Source organism: Tenrec ecaudatus, chromosome 14 (assembly GCF_050624435.1).
Source record: "Tenrec ecaudatus isolate mTenEca1 chromosome 14, mTenEca1.hap1, whole genome shotgun sequence".
NCBI lineage: Eukaryota > Metazoa > Chordata > Mammalia > Afrosoricida > Tenrecidae > Tenrec > Tenrec ecaudatus.
This window is the reverse complement of record NC_134543.1, coordinates 91,478,167-91,498,241: the sequence shown is the minus strand read 5'-3', so window position 1 is coordinate 91,498,241 and position 20,075 is coordinate 91,478,167. Positions and strand designations below refer to the sequence as shown.

Here is a 20,075-nt window from a genome sequence, read left to right as displayed (position 1 = left end):
CCCAGCTATCAAAAGATACAGCATCTGGGGGCTTGCAGGTAAACAAGCAGCCATCTAGATCAGAAGCAACAAAGCCCGCGTGGAAGAAGCACACCAGCCTGTGTGACCATGAGATGTCGAAGGGATCAGGTATCAGGCAGCAAAGAACAAAAAATCATATAATTGTAAATGAGGGTGAGTGCAGAGTGGAGACCCAAAGCCCATCTGTAGGTCAATCTGTAGCCCATCTGTAACCCATCTGGACACCCACTTACAGAAGTGTCATGGGGAGGAGACAAGCCAGTCAGGGTGCAGGGTATCAATGATGAAACATACAACTTTCCTCTAGTTTTTAAATGCTTCCTACCCCCACTATCATGATCCCAATTCTACCTTACAAATCTGGCTAGACCAGAGGTTGTACATTAGTACAGATAGGAACTGGAAACATAGGGAATCTATGACAGATGATCCCTTCAGGACCTGTGGTGAGAGTGGCAATACCTGGAGGGGGGTGGAGGAAAGGTGGGGTAGAAAGGGGCAACCGATTACAAGGGTCTACATATAACCTCCTCCCTGGGGGACGGACAACAGAAAAGTGGGTAAAGTGTAAGATATGATAAAATAATAATTTACAAATTATCAAGGGTTTATGAGGGAGGGGGAGCAGTGAGGGAGGGGGGAAATGAGGAGCTGACATAAAGGGCTTAAGTAGAAAGAAAACATTTTGAGAATGATGATGGCAACAAATGTACAAATGTGCTTGACACAATGGATGAATGTGTGGATTGTGATGAGTTGTATGTGCCCCCAATAAAATGATTTTTTTAAAGAGAGATAACAAAAAAGAAAGAATAGAAACACAATATAAGTACCACAGCTTGGCTATCCTTTTTCTTAGGGCCTTGAAGTTGTATTTCAAAGGGATCCAACACCAGACCATGCAAAAAGCCTAGTCCTGAGAGTCTGGAAGTCCAGAGTTTGGGCTAAGTGCTAGTCCTAACTTTCAGTGAAAACGTTAGCAAGTTGCTTATTTCTATGGCCTCTTCCCTTCTTTATTAGAAACTCTTGACAGTCCCTTCCAGTTTCAACATGACATACTTTTAAAACAGACCAGCTCGTTTACTTCTGGAACATCTCTTGAAGGTATCCTATTTTAAAAAATAACTTCTTTTAAATTTGTCTCTTTCTAAGCACCAACTATTTTGGTCTGCATTCCTGGTATAAACCCAACCTATTGGAAGGTCCCATTCCTTGGTTTCCTTGCAGGCAGTACTTCTCTGGACCCAGTCAATCAGAGCTTCCATCCTGAGTCCTGTTCTGACCTGGCAGGCACAAAGTATGGTGTGAGCAATAATAACAAAAATAACAACATCGTATTGAGCCTCCCCTGATTCCCGTGCTGACTCCCCCCCACCCAATTTGTGTTGGACTCCCAGGCATTGAGTCAATTCTGACCCACAGTCACCCTATATGTTGGACAGGACTCAGTGGAAGTGAGTGAATTGAGGATGTTTAGGTTGGTCCATTTTCCCTAAAGATCAGTTAAAAAACAAAAGTCGTTAGTTAAAACAAAGCCATCTCTTAGGATTAACCTTGCCAACCTTCAATTAACAAGCCTGGGTTGTAATAAATGGTCAATTAACAACAAGGTTTCAATTCAGTTTATTCCCAAGGCGATTCTTATGTATACATAAGATCTTGTTAAATGTAAATAGGGATCTTATTAGAATGTACATTCTGATTCAGTATATCTGGCCAGAAAATGCAAATTATAAGCAAGTAAATGGAAGTAATAAGCAAGTATTGGAGTAAACTAGCTCAAACCCCAGATTAAAAAGCATGCTGATCCCAAACCTAACTTAACTATTTCTCACATTACAGATTTTTTTTCAGTTATAATTTTTTTTCTCCCCTTAGGATTGGGAGTTATAAATTTGGTGTTATGTTGCATATTCACGTGGCATTTCAAAAAGATTCAGATTGGGAAATAAGTGCATTTTTAAAATGGTTTTCATCGTGGTTCTACCCAGGTCAAAAAATTAGCTTGGGAAAATTCTGCCCAGTCTACAAATTAACTGGATGACATTGAACAAGTTACATGCCCTCTGGAGGACTCAATTTCTCTAGCAGTAAAATGAAGGGGTTGGATTAGGTGGTCTCTCAGGTTCTTTCCAAATCTAAAGTTATATGATCGTCTATGGCTTTATAAGCAGTTATGCCTAGAGCTATTTAGCTGAGAAAATTGCAGAATGTGAAAACCTTTAGGACTTAGTGAAGAAACGAAAAGACCATTCATCAGCAAATGGGGTCAAGCTACAGAGCAAAGAGGGTAGCTGCCTGAGCAACTCGACTTTGAAAAGGAATTATTATAGAATAAATGCAGGCTTTTTCAGATCAGAGTGAGGGACCAGAAATGAGGCTCCATCTTTTTCTGTCGCTGCCCAAGAAGAAGAATCATTTGAGAGCTTTTCCTGACTATCTGGAACAAAGTCAGACATCAAATAAGCCAACATATGAAGTACACAATTATAAATCTGTCACGGGCCCTTTCCTCATGTTTTCATCAAAGCCTGGAAGTTGGAGTGCCAACTGTCCAAGGGCTATTTGGTGATAATCCCTACAACGTTGCGAATTTTTATCCCCTCGTTCAGCATCAGGAATCTCCCACAAAGTCCGCCAAGTTTGAGCCTTGTGGGAAACTGTGTTTGATAGTTGGTGTCCAGCTTCCAAATCCTGTGAGTGACAATAGGAGAAAGTATGATGCGCAACACAATTTCATTGTGAAACTAAATCACGAGACAGCAGAAAAGAGCATGTATTCAATCACATGATCTAGTTAAATTGGCTTAGAGAATATAGGTGTCCCCTTGCAAGAGTGGCTCCTTTATCCCTGATTCTTCCAGGTAAAGAAGTGAGATATTTGGCTTGCATTGGAAATCTAATCATATTCCAAAATCAAACCCAAACCCATGATCATTGAGTTGATTCTGACTCATAACACCCCTCTATAGGGCTTCTGAGGCTAAGTAGACAACCCTATCTTTCTCCTTCCGGGAGGCTGGTGGGTTTGAACCTACCGACTTTGTGGTTAGCAGTCCAGCACATACTCAGCAGCACCACCAGGACTCCTTCTCACCGTGTTAGGTGGTGACATATGTACGGTGATAACATATGATAATATAACATCTACTCTCATTATTGGTCCTGAGTGGTTTACCTGCCCTGGGTTCTCCATATTTCCAGCTCTTATCTGTACCAGTGTACATGTCCTGGCCTAGCATGATTGGTAAGGTAGAATTGGGGACATGATAGTGGATGGGGGATGGGGGAGGAAGCATTAAAGGAAACTAGCTGTATGTTTCATTGGTGCTACACTGTACCCTGCCTGGCTCATCTCTTCCTTGTGACCCTTCTCTAAGGGGATGTCCAGTTGCCTACAGATGGGCTTTGGGTCTCCACTCTGCACTGCCCCCATTCACATCGATATGATTTTTTTGTTCTAGGTCTTTGATGCCTGATACCTGATCCCATGGACCCCTCGTGATCACACAGGCTGGTGAGCTTCTTCCATGGGGACTTTGCTGCTTCTCAACTAGATGGCCAATAAGTTAATGCAGGTAGCACCCTAACCCTAAATTGCCCTCCCTTTCCTCACCGACTAGACTAACTCCCATTTAGCCATTTAAAACATCTGTTCAGCTACCTTCAAGGGTGAATGCAGCATTCGCTCACTGACAAAACCCCTGTGGACTGCCTACCACTCAACAGTCCTAGATCCTTCTACAAGACCTGGAAAACTCCCGAGAAAGGGTCTGGAAGAAGAAATTCCACCCACAAAAGGGACTCATAGTACTATTACTATGCATATATTAAGGATATGTTGAATGGAAGACTTAACCTTTCTTGGGCATTGTTCAGAAAAACAATGGGTTTTTCTGAACAATACATGACTAAAATCAGTCACTTTAAAACTCCTTTTGATTGTTCCTCCCCGCCACCCCACACCCCCAGATTCACAGAAACAATTTAAATAACGTTTTTTAAAATTTTATTTTATTTTTCATTACCAACATACTCTTTAATAAAACACGGGAGGTGGTGGGACAAACAGGGGCATGGGGATGAGATATAACCATTTACAAGCACGAAAACCCTCTGTACATGGTGGCCCGGCAGCCCTGCTTGTAGAGGACGACGTAGCGGCCCGCACTGTAGAGAAGGGACCTGTGGGCTCGGAGCCCTCGGGGAAAACGTGGGGGTTGGTGGTGCCGCCCTCGCCAAGGTCCACGGACTCCACCTGGATGGAGACACTGAGCGCAGGGCCTGCGATGATGGGAAGGTGGTCAGCTCTCTTTACACATGGGCTCCCCCTCCTGCTGGCGGAACTCCTCGACAGTCGCCCCCCTCGATGAAGTGCTCCTAGAGCTTGCTCTGGCGCTGCAGGAAGCCGGAGGTGAGCAGCCGCAGGTAAGCAACCGCAGGTAGACCACCAGGTGGTCCGAGGTGCTGTGGGCGCTGAAGGACACCAGCAGGTCGGCCACAGAGGTCTGCTTCTCCACCTGCTCGATCAGGTCCATGCACGTGTTGTGGAAATCCTCAATTGTGAACTTGGTGAAGCCCTGGGGCACCAGCTGCTCTTTGCTCTTGGCCGACATGGCCTTGAACCGCTGCAACGCCTTACTGTCATCCAGCAGCGCCTCCAGGTGGGAGGCCCCAAAGGCCGGGTAGAAGCAGTTCCAGTCGGGCCGGGTCTTCCGCATGTACGAGTACTTTTTGGGGAGGTCCTGTGGGCCAGGCCCCCACCTGGATCTTCTGCTGGTAGATGTTGTCATCCTCAGCCTGCTCCTTGTGGAGGACGGAGAGCTCCAGACGCTCAGAGACCAGTGGGTTTTGCACAGCCATCTCTTGATGGATTCGGTCCTGCTGGGCCATAATGGTTTCATTGTAACTGGGCAGTTAACACCTTCGGAGTCGCTGGCCGGCGCCTCCTGCTGCTGCTCGACTTTTCTGTTTTAAAGTCATTTTATTGGGGGCTCTTACAACATTCCATACATCCATTGGATCAAGCATATTGTCAAAGATGTTGCAATCATCGTTTCCAAAACATTTTCTACTTGAGCCCTGGTATAAGCTCCTCTCTTTTCCCCTCCACCCACCCTCGTAAATCCTTGATCAATTATATATTGTTATTATTATTTCATACCTTACACTGTCCATTGTTTCCCTTCACCCACATTTCTGTTATTCATCCCCTTTGGGAGGGGGAAGCTATATATGCAGTCTTGTGATGGGTTCCCTCTTCCTCCCCCTTCCCCCTCCCTGACCATACCCCTACCCTCAGGCTCTCACGACTCCCCTACTGTTCCTGAGGGCTTTATCTGTCCTGAATTCCATGTGTCCAGAGCTCTTATCTGTACCAATATGTGTTCTCTGGTCTAGCCAGATTTGTAAGGTAGAGCTGGGTCATGGGAGTGGCGGGAGGAAGTATTCAGAAACTAGGTAGACATAGGGCGAAAGAAAAGGATAAACAAACAAAACATAATAAAACAAACAAAACAGAACAAGGAAAAAAAATAGTTCCAGGTCTCTCTGCTGATCCTTATGTATGTTTTTGGACCAAGTCTGATGAGGTGCCACGCCCTGTCCCCCAAGTCAGAAGTGTATTTTCAGGATTCCTTGGGGACTTGGTTACTGTGCTCCTCTTGCTGCCCAGTTGTATTCTCCCCCTTATAGGTGCAACCATCAAAATCTGTCTATGAGCAAAATAAATTCAGGATGCTGTATATCAGCAAGGAAGAGGAAACGCCCTTTCACGGGCTTTGGACATGCCCTCGGGAGAAGAAGGACGTCAAGCTCAGGGAAATAGAAGGCGGCTTAAAATGCCCCTCAGTGAGACAGAGTGCCCAAGTGGCTACAATAATGGGCTCAAACTATTGAGAATAGCCCAAGTCCAAATAGTGCTCTGTTCTGTTGTCCAGAAGGTCGCCGTGAATAAGAACCACCTGGCCAGCACTTACCAAACAAAACGTGTGATGCACTCTGGAACTGTCCTTTCTATTCTAGTCGACATCACGTTTTTTAAATGTTGATCATAACCCAATAATAGATCTCACACCCCAGGAATAGTCAGACCACAGAAAATGTGAAAGGTGCCAAGCCAGAAAATACCTGCTCATCGAGGCTCTGAAATTAGACACGCAAAGCTACAAAGACATTAAATCAAAATGGAACTGGAGTTTTGATTTTTGCCAATCACACTTTTCATGTTGCTTCTTCCCACTTTCAGTGACTTGTTCTCCTGCAAAGGGGCGGGAATTCCCATCCTTAAGACGGATGACATCTGGTTGGAGCCAAAGGACGTGCGTTGAGACAGAAGCCAGAGCAGTTGCAATTGGGGAATTGAGACTGTCTTAGCCAATTTGGGGTATTTGGTCACCTTATTTGAGATTACATGTAAACTCACTTCCAGTTTCTCAGAAGGTAGATTTATTGTGTAATTTTAAAAAGAATTTTTTCTGTTATTTAATGATCCTGGTTAATTTTAACCAGGATTTATGATATGTGAGCTGGTGCCAGAAACATGTGGATCAACGATTGGTTCCCTAGAGGAGGTTGTGGTAATTTTCATAATAGAGTCTCGTCATGTCTATATTTCTTTCAGGACTTTAAAACTCAAGGAAATTATGAGTTAAGTTGCATGTCTGTGTGTCTGTGTGTGTGAGAGAAAGTGTGTCAAACGGCACATGGCCTGAGTAAAGGAGAAAAAGCATTCTCTTTAGACTCTTGTATTTGGCCAACAGTTTTTCATTTGATGTTCTTTAAAGGAAAAAAAAGAGTTAACTATATGGATATTATCTCGTTTAGGATTAAAGTTGGCTGCATGTCATAGAAATTGCAAAGAGTGGTGGATTAAGTAAAATAGCTATTGCTTCAAATAAAATAATTCTATCACTCTAAATAAAGTAGCTTTTAATCGTCCTTGTAAAATCCAGAGGGAGGTGATCCTGAACTGACATGACCCAGTAATACCAGAAGACCAGGATCATTTTGTACAACATGCTACTCTCAATCAGAAGGAAGGCAACACCCAGGGCATGCCTCCTTCCTTTAAGGACCTGTCCGGGAAATGATGGCCAACATTTCTCCTTAGAACCCATTGAACAGAATGGAACTGCAGGACTGTTCTCAGTCACATGGAAGGCTGTGGAGTGTAGTCTTTTATCTCAGGAGACCAAGTGCTTATCTGGAACGTGGAAGGTCTCTTACACAGGACGATGGCAAGGAGAGCAACTGAGCAACGATAGTTGTTTCTTCCACAAATATACATGTCCTGTGATTTCTGCAGATGTGTAAGCTCAAAGCCCTGTAGTAAATTCATTTAGTTACAAGAACATGTTACCTAGACACAGGTACATAATACATTCTTAGATCACTAGATTCTTATAGATAATCATATAAATAGATGCATCTGTAGGGGGTTGTGACATGTATGTGTGTATGTATACAAGTATATGTTCACGTTTATTTGTTCAGCTTCAGACTCTAATAGTACAATAGTTAAATGTTTGACCACTAACCGAAAGTCAGCGCTTTGAACCTACCAGTGGTCCTGCAAGAGAAAAGACTAGGTCAAGTGCATCTGTGACATTGACAGTCTAGGAAATCTTGTAAGGCTGTTATACTGGGTCCTAAAGGGCTACAGCACATTGGGATTGTGTGTGTGTGTGTGTGTGTGTGTGTGTGTGTATTCTCAAATGTATGGATGAATTCATTATAGGGCTTTGACTTTACACACTTTGTGTAGTTCTTAGTCATGGAACTAAATATGCTCCTGGTTCAGGAATCTGAGCAACTGAAGCAAAAACTTTGGCTGGACTGAAGGAGCTAGGACAGGATGTCACCCCAGCTCAGCAAGCTTGGGCAGCAGCTTACCGCAATGGTTTGTCTCCAAGCTCCACCCTTCCAAGTATAAAAACAATCAGCTACTGCTTCATTTATGCCTCCCAAATAGCCTGCAATAACATGTCTGGAAGGGTAGACAGGTGTTAACCTGAGTAAGGGGAAGACAATATCCTACAAGAAGGAGAAGGGGGTGGCGACAGAGGGAGCAGGGCAAGCATAAGGAAGTTAGATAAATTGGTCAATGTGTTAAACACACAAAAATGATGATCTGAAATGAAAACCCCACCTGATGGACAATTAGCACCACCGTTGTTTTTTCAATGCCTCTAGCGATGTTCACAAACCCTGAGCACAGCAGGGAAGTGCATCCTAGGAAAAAGAATTCTGGCTTAGTTAACTTGGCACTGGACGAACCTCCACTTTCCTACCATTCTCTCCACCCAACATGGCAGCAGCAACAGTCCCTCTGAAGGCCTCCCACGTGCATCCCCTTGCATCTCGAACGAAATCTCAACCTGGCGCTGTGGTTTCCAAAGCTGCACAGGATCCGGCCACTATGACCCACTCTATGCTCATCGCCTGTTGCACCACTTACCTCTTGGGTACCACTCCTGAGCCACGGCCGTTCCACCTGGTTCTCACACACAGGGCATTTCAACCTGAGCGCCTTTCACTCGCTGGTCCATCCACCAGAAACAATGTGCCCACAGACCTTCAAATCTCCAGATGGGATCAGCTTCTCTAGGGGAGGGTGAAGACGCTAAATTCGACATTCTATGTGTAGTTGCTGAAAAGGTAACGAGTAGCTTCTTTTCATTCAGGTCTCAGTTCAAGGATGTCTTGGCATCCTTCTTCCAAGGCTACAGATCCTAAAGGGGCCAACACTGTATTCTCTCACATATCATATTGTTTACATCTGGCTTATTTTCTATCGCTCCCACCAGGACTGCTATCAGAATGCGGTTCCAGTAGAGCAGAAATTGATTTTGCCTGACATGTTTCCCTACATGAAACATGATAGTCTTAATCGATATTGGTTTAAAGATAAATAAAAATATCTGGATTGATTACCAACCTCTGTCATGCTTACTTCTATTTAGATAAGATCCCTCAGGGAGTTGATGCCAAATTAGGACCTGTCACCAGGAACGATCAATCCCCTCAAAAGGACCTCATATTTGGGAAAGTAGAGGGCGAGCTAAAATGACAAGAACCCTCGATGCGAGAGGGTGGTGACAGCCACAGGAATGAACTCAAGCAAACAATGGCCAGGAAGATGGCGAAGGACAGATGAGGCGGTGCTTGGTTCAGGATCCGCACAACTGGACGGTAACTAACAATAACAATTAGGTGAGTGCTGCATTCCACCAGAAACAAAGACATTGTTTTAGGGGATGCAACAAGAAGGGTTTGACATCTGCTTAAATGCTAGAGGAATGGCAGTCAGGCTGTGAAGAATAACAATTACTGAAAGGTTTCCAGGATCGAGAATCAGGAATGCACATGGCCTCAAAGGCACCAGTGTGTCTCCCTGGATGCACGGTGTAGCTGAACGCTTGACAAGAGTTGGCAAGGCGGTATATTATTCACATTTGTAAATCATTTGACAAGGTAATAGCTGAAAGGAGAAATGACCTCTGTGTTTGTGTTAGCCCTTCAGAAATGTTTGCAACAAACCGTTCCACATGGCTGTGGAAAACTACTTGGGAAGAATTAAGGTTGTTGGTGCAAGTGCTGTAAGAGGCTTTTAGAGGAAAGCAGAATAGGGGAAGCTCGGAAGCTCCTGTGAACTCTTCAGAGCGTCTCCACGCGTGCTGTCTTAAAGGCAGTAGTCAAGAAAAGAAACAAGGGAAAACTGACTCTTCAGGGAACTGTTCCACCATCAGCCCCACGTACAAGTGCTAGCCATGGCGGAGGTAAAACCCCCTGCGTTTAGACAGCTACCTGAGTTCACATATGGGGTGACTGGGTTTCTTACCTTCGGTAAGGGGCACACCAGAAAAAGCCTGGTGCTGTAAGGAAAGTTATGACAGGCAGTCTCAGATTAAGCACCAAGAACAACTCCTACTTACCCTGTAAGGTTATGTCAATTTGCTCTCTTGCTTTACAGTGAGCACTGCCTCTAAGTAACCAAGCCCACGGCCATCAATTCATAGTGACCCAAGTTCTCCTATAGATGGGCTGTAGGGATTTGAACTGCCAACCTTACAGTTAACAGCCCAAATGCTGTTACATCAAGTGACATCAAGTCTTAACCTCTACTCTCAACAAATTCAGAACTACAGTCCCCTCACTTGCTGCAGGTACAAATTTTAAATCCTTGAAAAGGCTTTGAGCCTTTTGTTTTTGTTTTCTTAATATTGATCTTTCATTTGAATATGTGTAGGTGTGTGTGTGTGTGTGTGTGTGTGTGTGTGTGTGTGTGTGTGTGTGTAATTGTCTGGGGATATAAAATAATTTCCTTAACAGAGAGGACTTGGGTATCTTGCAGATTTTCTTCTGAAACACTGTCTATAAAAAAAGCAAAAAGCACCTGGCATGTTTTTGTGAACTATGATTATTTTAATCACACGGAATTCTTGTTTTTGAAAGCCAGCCTTTCTCAGTCTGGAGGGGGAAATACATTCTCCCTAAACTGAAAGCAAATACACTACCATCAAGTCAATTGAAACCTGTAGGACAGAGCAGAAATGTGGGTTTCCCAGACGGCAAGTCTCTAGGAAGCAGAACACCTGTGCTTCTCCCATGGGGCTGGACTTCTGGTGGGTTTGAACCACCACCCTGGCATGCCATAACCCTCCGCCCCGCTGAGGGAACCAGAGCTGAGGCAACCAGATTGTAGAATCCCTATATCATATGCATTTGCTTTCTAATGGTATCTTTGAATGGCTTTCTCTTTTGAAATACTGATCTATATTTGCTGTCTCCTCTGCATGGCCTTGTGTGTGTGTGTGTGTGTGTGTGTGTATGTGTGTATTTTTACTCCTCTTCACCCAAATTAATATGTGGTCACAATGAGTCAGAATCAACTTGATGGCAGTGGACTTGAGGGTTGACACTTAACTAGTGATTGTCCTTCCCTCCCCACTCGTTCTGGCCATCAAAGAACATTTCGGTGTAGTGTGACATCCTTTTCCTGTCTTTCTATAATGACCAACCCATACAGTAGCTTCCCATTGGGGTTGATTGATTTCACTCGGCAGAATGTTCTCTCGGTTCATTTGGGTTAAGAGGTATTTCGGACATCAGTCATTATTCTTTAATGCTGTGTAGTATCTGTGTGTGTGTGTGTGTACCAGTTTGTTTACGCACTCTCCCTTCGATGGGCATCTAGGCGGCTTCTGTCTGTTTGCTGTGGTGAAGAGTGCAGTGATGTGCACATACAAAGGGGGGCTTCCCAACGTTGAACATCTCCATTGCCTTTACCTTCCTTTTTTTTTCACAAACGTTTTGAACCCCCTCCTGTATCTATTCCTGTCACAACTCTTGTTCCTCCAGGATGCATAGCAACTATTAGAGTTGATGGGCCACCAGGTGTTTCTGTTTCCCCCTTGTTAGGGAAGCCAGATGTTTTCCTGAGTGGTTGCTCCATTCTGCAGTCCCACCAGCAGTGTCTGGGGGCTCCCGTCTCTCCATACACCTGCCACCACTTGTTCTTTTCTGCCTTTCTGAGCTTTATTATTAATGCTGGTATGAGGGGATGATCATTGTTGTTTTGATTGGCATCTCGCTACTGGCTAATGATGGGGAGCATTTCTTCACAGGTTTATTATTGGATGCCTGAATGTCTTCTTTGGTGAACTACCTGCTCATGTTCTCTCTCACTTATTCTTAGGTTATTTGCCTTTGTCTGGTTGAGGCATTATAGCTTTTGATACATTTTAGAGATGTCTTTTGTCTGATAAGTTACTGCTAAAATGTCTTTCTTAGTCTGTGGGTTCTCTTTTCACTTCTTGGTGAAATACGTGGAATTTTAGGAGGTCCCAGTCATCTAGTCTGTTTTCTATTGCTTGTGTATTTTCAGGGATGCTTGATAGTGTATTTATGCAATATATTAATAACTCATCAAGGAGCCACATGTGACCTCTTCCCTGGGAGAGGGACAGCAGAGAAGGGGGGAAGGGAGACCCCGAATAGGGCAAGATATGACAAAATAACGAGGTATGGATTACCAAGGGCATATGAGGGAGGGGGGAAAAGGGAGGGAGGGGGGAAAAAAAAGAGGACCTGATGCAAGGGGCTTGGGTGAAGAGCAAATGCCTTGAGAGTGATTGGGACAGGGAGTGTATGGGTGTGCTTTGTACAATTGATGTATGTATATGTATGGATTGTGGTAAGAGTTGTTGGAGTCCCTAATAAAATGTAAAAGAAGAAAAAAAAATAATAACTCATTGTCACTGAGTATCAATTCCAACTCAGAGAAACCTTATAGGACAGAGTGTGCCTGCCCCTTTGGGTTTAGAGGCTGTGAATCTTATTTATGGGAGTATGAAGCTTCATCCTTCTCCCTCAGAAGTGCTAGTGAGTTTGAACTGCTGACCTTGTGGTTAGTAGCCTAATGTGTCCAGCCCCTAAATGTGTCCCTGATTTGCACTGATGATCTTTATTGTTTAAGCTTTCACATTTAGGTCTTCAGATTCTTTGTTTGTTTGTTTTTGTACATGGTGTGTGAGATATGAGTCCTACTTAATTTTCCTGCAGATGAATATCTAGCGTTTCCAGCACCATTTGTTAAAGAGACTCTCTCCCCATTTAGTGCTTTTCAGCCCTTTGTCAAAGGTGAGCTTTGGATAGATGGATGAATTCCCCTCTGGGGTCTCAGTCTTGTTCCCTAGGTCTATGTGTCTGTCACTGCACTGACACCACGCTGTGTCCCAACATCTTGAGATCAGGATTGCAAGGCATCCTACTTTGTCTTTCCTAACAATGATTGGATTACCCAGAGTTCCTTTCCTTGCTATATAAAGCTCATAATTAGATTTTCCACCTCTTTAAAGAGGTAGAAATACTATCTCAGACCAGTATTTCTAAACTCTGCTATAACCTCATGAGGCTACTGACGTGTGTATATGAATATTACCTGAACAGGAAGTATGTGGTACATGATATAAGAAAATCCCTGGTCGTTTCAAGGCAGGGCCCTTCCACCAGGGGCATAAATTGACCAATCACCTCTCTAGAGGTCACAGATATTTCATTTACATAGTAGGTTACAGTTTTATCATTAGCATAAATAAATAGACCAATCACAGGGCAGTCTGCTGACCAGGGACAAAAACCATTAAACCTCAAATTGTTTACAGTTCACCTTGAAAAGGTCAATCAACTTGAACAAAAGTAACAAACACTTTGGGGTAGAAAAATGTGTGCAGAGAAGCTCCTCTGGGGCTTTAGGGTCAAAATGTGTCAAGCTGTTTCTCCAAAGAAGCAAGACAAACGGCCACATAAAATAGCTCAATTGGCCACATTCTTTGGAAAATAGGAGTACGATTTTACTTAAGGGCAACTGGTTTTGTGTCTGCCTAGGTTCATGGGTGGCACAAACTGCAGTGACCTGCTAGCCTAACCCACCCACCATTCTCATGGAACCAAGACCTGGGGAATGGCTTCCTGATGGAGCAGCCCTACTCCGTAATTCACAGAGTCAACTTTGAGTTGGAAGTGTTACAACAGCAGCACGGTTGGTATTGGGTTTTGTGTTACATGAAATATTGAGACATAGCTGTAATTTGCCTAGCACTTGGTGTCATGTGTGTTGCTCTGGTGCTGGAAGCGATGTCACTGGTATTACAAATGCCCGCTGGGGTACCTAATGTGAACAGGGTTTAGTGGAGCTTCCAGGCTAAGAACAGACTATGAAGAAGGAATCCGCTGTCCACTTCATAGGAATTAGCAGCTGAAAATCATATGCTTAGAAACCAAACATTGTCAGAGACTGCAGGACTAACAGACAGAGAGCATTATCAGAGACAGTGCCAGAAGATACGCCCCACAGGTCAGAAAGCACTCAAAATATGACTGAGGACAAGCTGCCTTCTCAAAGTAGAATTGTCCATAACGACATGAATGGACTAAATCCTATGGAAGCGAAGCCTTTGGGGCCTTCATTTGCTGATAGAACACGACTCAAAAGAGAAGAAAGAACTGGGTGGGGGATCTAACAATGGGAACCTAGAATGTACAAAGTATGAATATAGGAAAATTGCAAGTCTTCAAAAATGAATGCATAAAGATCAATATTTTAGGCATGAAAGAACTAAAATAGACAGGTATTGGTCATTTCGAGTCAGAAAACCATATGGTTTACTATGCTGAGAATTACCCAGCTCAAGAGGAATTGCATTGCATTTATCTTTAAAAATAATATTTCAAGATCTCCCTTGAAGTACAATTCTGGCTGTGATAGTATTATATCTATCCCCATTCAAGGAAATTCAATCAATACAACTATGATTCACATTTATGCACCAACCCGTGCTAGTGATGTAGAAATTGAAGAATCTATCAATGACTTTTGTCTGAAATTGATCAAACATGCAATCTAGATGCATTGATAATTATTGGCAATTAGAATACAAAAGTTGGAAACAAAGAGGGAAGAACAGTAGTTCATCATGGTGATACAAGTGGTCTTGGTGCAAGAAATGAAGCTGAAGATCACATGACAGAATTTTGTAAGACCAACAACTTGTTCATAGCACATACCTTTTTACAACATAAACAGCAACTATATATATGACTTCTCCAGAAGGGATACATAGAAATCAAACTGACTACATCTGTGGGGGAAAATGATGGAGAAGCTCAATAAGAGGAGCTAAAACCAGGCAAGGGGCTGGGTGTGGCACAGACCATTAATTACTCGTATGTAGCTTCAGGTGGAAGCTGAAGAAAATTAAAACACATCCACAGAAGCCAATATACAACCTTGAGTCTCTCTCATCTGAATGCTGAAAACATCTCAAGAACAGATTTGACATATTGAACACGGATGACAGAAGGTCTGGTGGGTGGTGTGAAGACATAAGGAACATCATTCATAATGAAAGAAAAGGGTAGGTTTAGTATTTAGGTAGCTTTGGGCCTCTACTCAAGTACTCCATCAATGCAAGAACATTTTGTTCTATTAAACTAACATTCCATGATGCTCACCTTCCCGACATGATTGCTGAAGACAAAGCAGGTGCATGAGCAAATGTGGTGAAGAAAGCTAATGGTGCCCGGCTATCAAAAGATATAGCATCTGGGGTCTTAAAGGCTTGAAGATAAACACCAGTCTGTGTGATCACGAGGTGTTGAAGGGATGGGGTATCAAGCATCAAAGAACAAAAAAAAATCATATCATTGTGAATGAGGGAGAGTAAGGAGTGGATATCAAAAGCCCATCTGTAGGCAACTGGACATCCCCTTACAGTAGTAGGAGCCAGTTCAGAGTGCAGGATAGCACTGATGAAGCATACAACTTTCTTCTAATTCTTTAATGCTTCCTCCCCCCAACTATCATGACCCCAATTCTACCTTACAGATCCGGCTAGACCAGAGGATGTACACTGGTAGAGATCAAAGCTTGAATCACAGGGAATCCAGGACAGATAATCTGTAGGACCAATAATGAGAGTAGAGATACCAGAAGGGTAGGGGGAAGTTTGGGGAAGAAGGGGGAACTAATCATAATGATCTACATATAACCCCCTCCCTGGGGGACAGACAACAGAAAAGTGGGTGAAGGGAGACATCAGACAGTGTATGACATGAAAAAAATGATAAATTATCAGGCTTCATGAGGAAGGGAGAGGGAGAGGGAAATGAGAAGCTGATACCAAGGGCTCAAGTAGAAAGAAAATGTTTTTATAATGATGATGGCAACAAATGTACAAATGTGCTTGAGACAATGGATGTATGTATGGGTTGTGATAAAAGTTGTATGAGCCCCAGTAAAATTATTGAAAGGAAAAAAAAAAGACAAGTAAGAAAGGAAAGATTAAAGTAGATGTCAGAAGAGACTCTGAAATTTACATCTAATGTTTGTGGTAGTTACATAATCTGGTGTCGACTTGATACTACTAAGTGTGAAGGGGTGGAGTTTAGCCTGTCCATCAGGTCGCAGGCTGATGACCTCATTTGGAGGCACTATAGAGATAAATAACTCACCAGACCCACACTCTGGTTCGTCTTCCTGCTGACAAGACACATAGAGCTACACTGATGGAACCAGAGCCCTGGAGCTATAGGAGGCACTTGGAGACCCACACCAACACTCACACCACTGGATCTGCAAGACCTTCTGCCCACTGGCCTGTTATCTTCCTGCATTTGTCATCATTGCATGTGCTGCGTGAGTCTAAAGAGGAATTTATGGACTAGTATTGGACATAAGGGCTAATATCGGACTTATGGACTTGATTTGAACTAGGCTGGGATGTTTTCTCAATATATAATTACTCTTTGATATAAAGTTTTTTCCTATGCATATGTAGGTCTCCCTGCATTTGTTTCGAGTCTACCAGGACTAACACAATGGTTGAATAGATAAAAGAACATGGAAGAAATGATAAAGTCAATGAGTGGAACAGAAAATTTCAGAGGCAGCTGGAGAAGACAGAGTAAAATATAATGAAATGTACAAAGATCTACACTTAGAAAACCAAAAGTAAAGAACACACAGTATATTTTAAACTGAGAGAACTTAAAAAGAACTCAAGCCTTGAGATAAAATATGGAAAGAATCTGTGGGGAAAATATTGAATGATGGAAGAAGCACAAAAGGAAGTTGGGAAGAATACACAGTCATTGTACCAAAAGGAACACGTTGCCATCCCACCATTTCCAGAGGTAGCATATGAGCAGGAACCAATGGTACTGAAGATAAAAGTTCAAGCTGCGCTTAAAGCATCAACCAAATACAAGGTTCCAGGAATTGATGGAATAGTGAATTAAAATATTTCGAAGCACTGGAAGCACTGACTTGTCCATGCTAGAAAATTTGGAAGACAACTACTGACTGGACTAGATACTTGTTGGCTCAGCTTTACTTTGGAATGGATACAAATATGGATCCCTTGGCGTCTGGGGTCTTAAAGGCTTGAAGGTAAACAAGCAGCCATCTAGCTGAGAAGCAACAAAACCCACATGGAAGAAGCACTCCAGCCTGTGTGATCATGAGCTGCCGAAGGGATGATATATCAGGCACTAAAGAAAAAAAAATCATATCACTGTGAATAAGGGGGAGTGCAGACTGGAGACCCAAAGCCCATCTGTAGGCAACTGGACATCCCTTTATTAGAAGAGTTGCAGGGAGGAGATGAGCCAGTCAGGGTACAGTGTAGCAACGATGGAACATACAATTTTCCTCTAGTTCCTAAATGTTTCTTCCCCACCCACTATCATGATCCCAATTCTACCTTACAAATATGGCTAGACCAGAGAATGTACAGTGGTAAATATAGGAACTGGAAAGACAGGGAATCCAGGACAGATGATCCTTTCAGGACCAGTGGTGAGAGTGGTGATACCAGGAGGGGCAAGGGAGAGTGGGGTAGAGAGAGGGAACTGATTATAAGGGTCTACATATAACCTCCTCCCTGGGGGAAATGTGTCTGAAGGGAGATGCTGGACAGTGAAAGATATGATGAAATAATCATAAATTATAAATTATCAAGGGTTCATGAGAGAAGGGAGAGCAGGGAGGGAGGGGGTAAAATGAGGAGCTGATGCCAGGGGCTTACATGGAGAGCAAATGTTTTGAGAATGTTGAGGGTAACGAATGCACAAATGCGGTTTATACAATTGATGTATGTATGGATTGTGATAAGAGTTGTATGAGCCCCCAATACAATGATTAAAAAAAGGTGCTGAAAAGCAAGGAGGTTACTTTGAGGATTCAGGTATTACCTGATCCAAACCATGTTATTTTCAATTGCCTTATGTACATGTGAAAATTAGACACTGAATAAGGAAGACCGAGGAAGAATCGATGTATTTAAATTATGGTCTTGGGGGGAAATATTGAAAGTCCCATGGACTGCGGAAGAACTAACAAACCTGTACTGGAAGTAGTACAACAAGAACACTCCTTAGAGGCAAGGATGGCAAGACTTCCTGTCACATGCCTTGGACATAGTGTCCAGAGAAACCAGTCCCTGGAGAAGGACACCATGTTTGTTAAAATAGAGGAGCAGCAAAAAAGAGGAAGGCCCTAGACAAGACAGATTGACACAGTGGCTGCAACAATGCTCAAGAGCAGGGGTGTCAAATTGGTGGCTCACGATTCTCTGAAATAGAATGAAAGTAGAAAAAATTATTATGAAGGAAATAGCGTTTAGGGGAAATCAAGGCAATGTCATACAATTCCCTCGTTACATTTTATTTCAGAGCTGCAACAACAACAGCAGTGAATTAAAGTGCAGGGTCGGTATCAGATTCAAAAAAGCACAAACAAAACTCATTGCCGTGGTATCAAGATTCGGACTACCATGCACAAGACTGTAGAACTGCCCCTGTGGGTTCTTTACAGTAGTAGAAAGGTTTGTCTTTCTATCCTGGAGCAGAGGATCATTTCCAACTTCCGGACTCTTGATATCAGACTCAAAACTCCATCGAGTTGATGCCAACTCACAGTAACCCTATAGGGCATAGTAGAACTGCCCCTGTGGGTTTCTGAGACTATAAGTCTCTACAAGAGTAGAAAGCCTCTCTCCCCCACGGAGCGAGCAGGTGTTTTCAAACTGCTGAAATTACACTTAGCTGCCCAACATGTACCCACTACGCCACTAGGGCTCCTGTGTTCAAATCTCATCTTTATCCTCTCTATTCTTCTTCCTTAATGTCATGAGACACGAAGTTATGAGTTTTTAACATAGTAATAATGTAGCAGCAGCCAACATTGAAACATGCACTTTATCTATTCCTTATGTTAGGTTTCTGGAGTGAGTTAGACCTCAGTTCTTTGCTTCGCACACCGAAAGAATTCTCGCTGAGACATGTGGTGTGATCCAAGTGGGCTTTTATGAAGGACAGGACAAGTTTCAGGTGTTACAGTCTCAAAAGGGCTCATGCTACTTCTGGGAAGAGGGCCAAGCCACGCTGGGGTTCACAAGTGGACATGAAGAAGAAAAACTGGGCACAAACAACCACATGGAAAAGAGCACTCACATGTGAGGACCTTGGGGGGATCTCAGAAGGCCAGAAGCCCAAGAACCATAAAGGCTAAGCGCGTGTGGGCCAAGAGGCTGTAGGCCCTGAGCTGGTGCATGTGCACCTGTGCATGGGAGGGAGACCCTCACTCTCCACCTGCCGCTGGCTAGGAGTAGAGTAAAAGAGAAAGCAAGGGATCAAGAGGGCAAGAGAGTGTGGGAAACAGAAAGATTTCTTCCAAGTTGTCCCCCAAATATATGTCACACTTAGCTGCTTGCTACACATGGGGAATGACTATATACTTGGTGGTCAACAGAAGTAAGTCAGGGGTTAGTCTCCCTAAAGGGTTACCAGCCATCAAGAGCAAGCAGACCCCACTGTTTATCCCACAACAAGTAGAGCCCACTTCCTTCTGATAAGGAGAGTAGTAGATTGTTTCCCTGAAGGAGAGCACAGGGAGGTCAAGCTCACTCAAGGGTGACCAAGGTTAGGCCGCCATATTGAGTCTAGGGTCCACCCTTCTTGTCACATGTAAACCATTAGTCCCTCCCCTTCCTATCATGTGTACACCCCTAGCTCATTCCCTTCCTGTTAAGCTTATACCCGTTGTATAACCCCCTCCCACTGCTTGTGTTGCCTATTGTACAGCCCCTTCCTGTGACGTGTGGTTACCTGTAATCATACCCCCTAAGTGGGTTAGCAATAAAGTTCCGCCCATGCTCACGCTCTCTCCACGTAGACTACCAAGCAGGGCTGAGGTGAGCATGCTACTATTAAATGTCTGGCTTCTTTATTTTACTCTCTCCTATTATTCTCTATGACTTTGTTATAATCTCTATATCTTAACCGAACAATTGCGCCTATCGTACCTATGGTTAGTTCTTGGGGGGCTGGCCTTTCCCCCACAAGAGAGCAAGAGCCTAGGAGCCCCAGCGCATGTGGGCCCCAGGCAAGCCCGGAGTGAGCCCTGAGGGGTGCGTCCCCACCCTCCAAACTGTCACTGGACCAGACAAGGTAGAAGAGAGAGGCCTTCCTACAGCCAGGATATTTATTTCTTT

At 43.6% G+C, this 20,075-nt stretch overlaps 1 pseudogene; it reads right to left on the bottom strand.

Moving 5' to 3' along the window:
- Positions 1 to 2,582: 2,582 nt before the first annotated feature.
- LOC142426712 (ubiquitin thioesterase OTUB1-like) lies at positions 2,583 to 11,214 on the bottom strand (annotated as a pseudogene).
- Between the last annotated feature and the right edge of the window lie 8,861 nt (positions 11,215 to 20,075).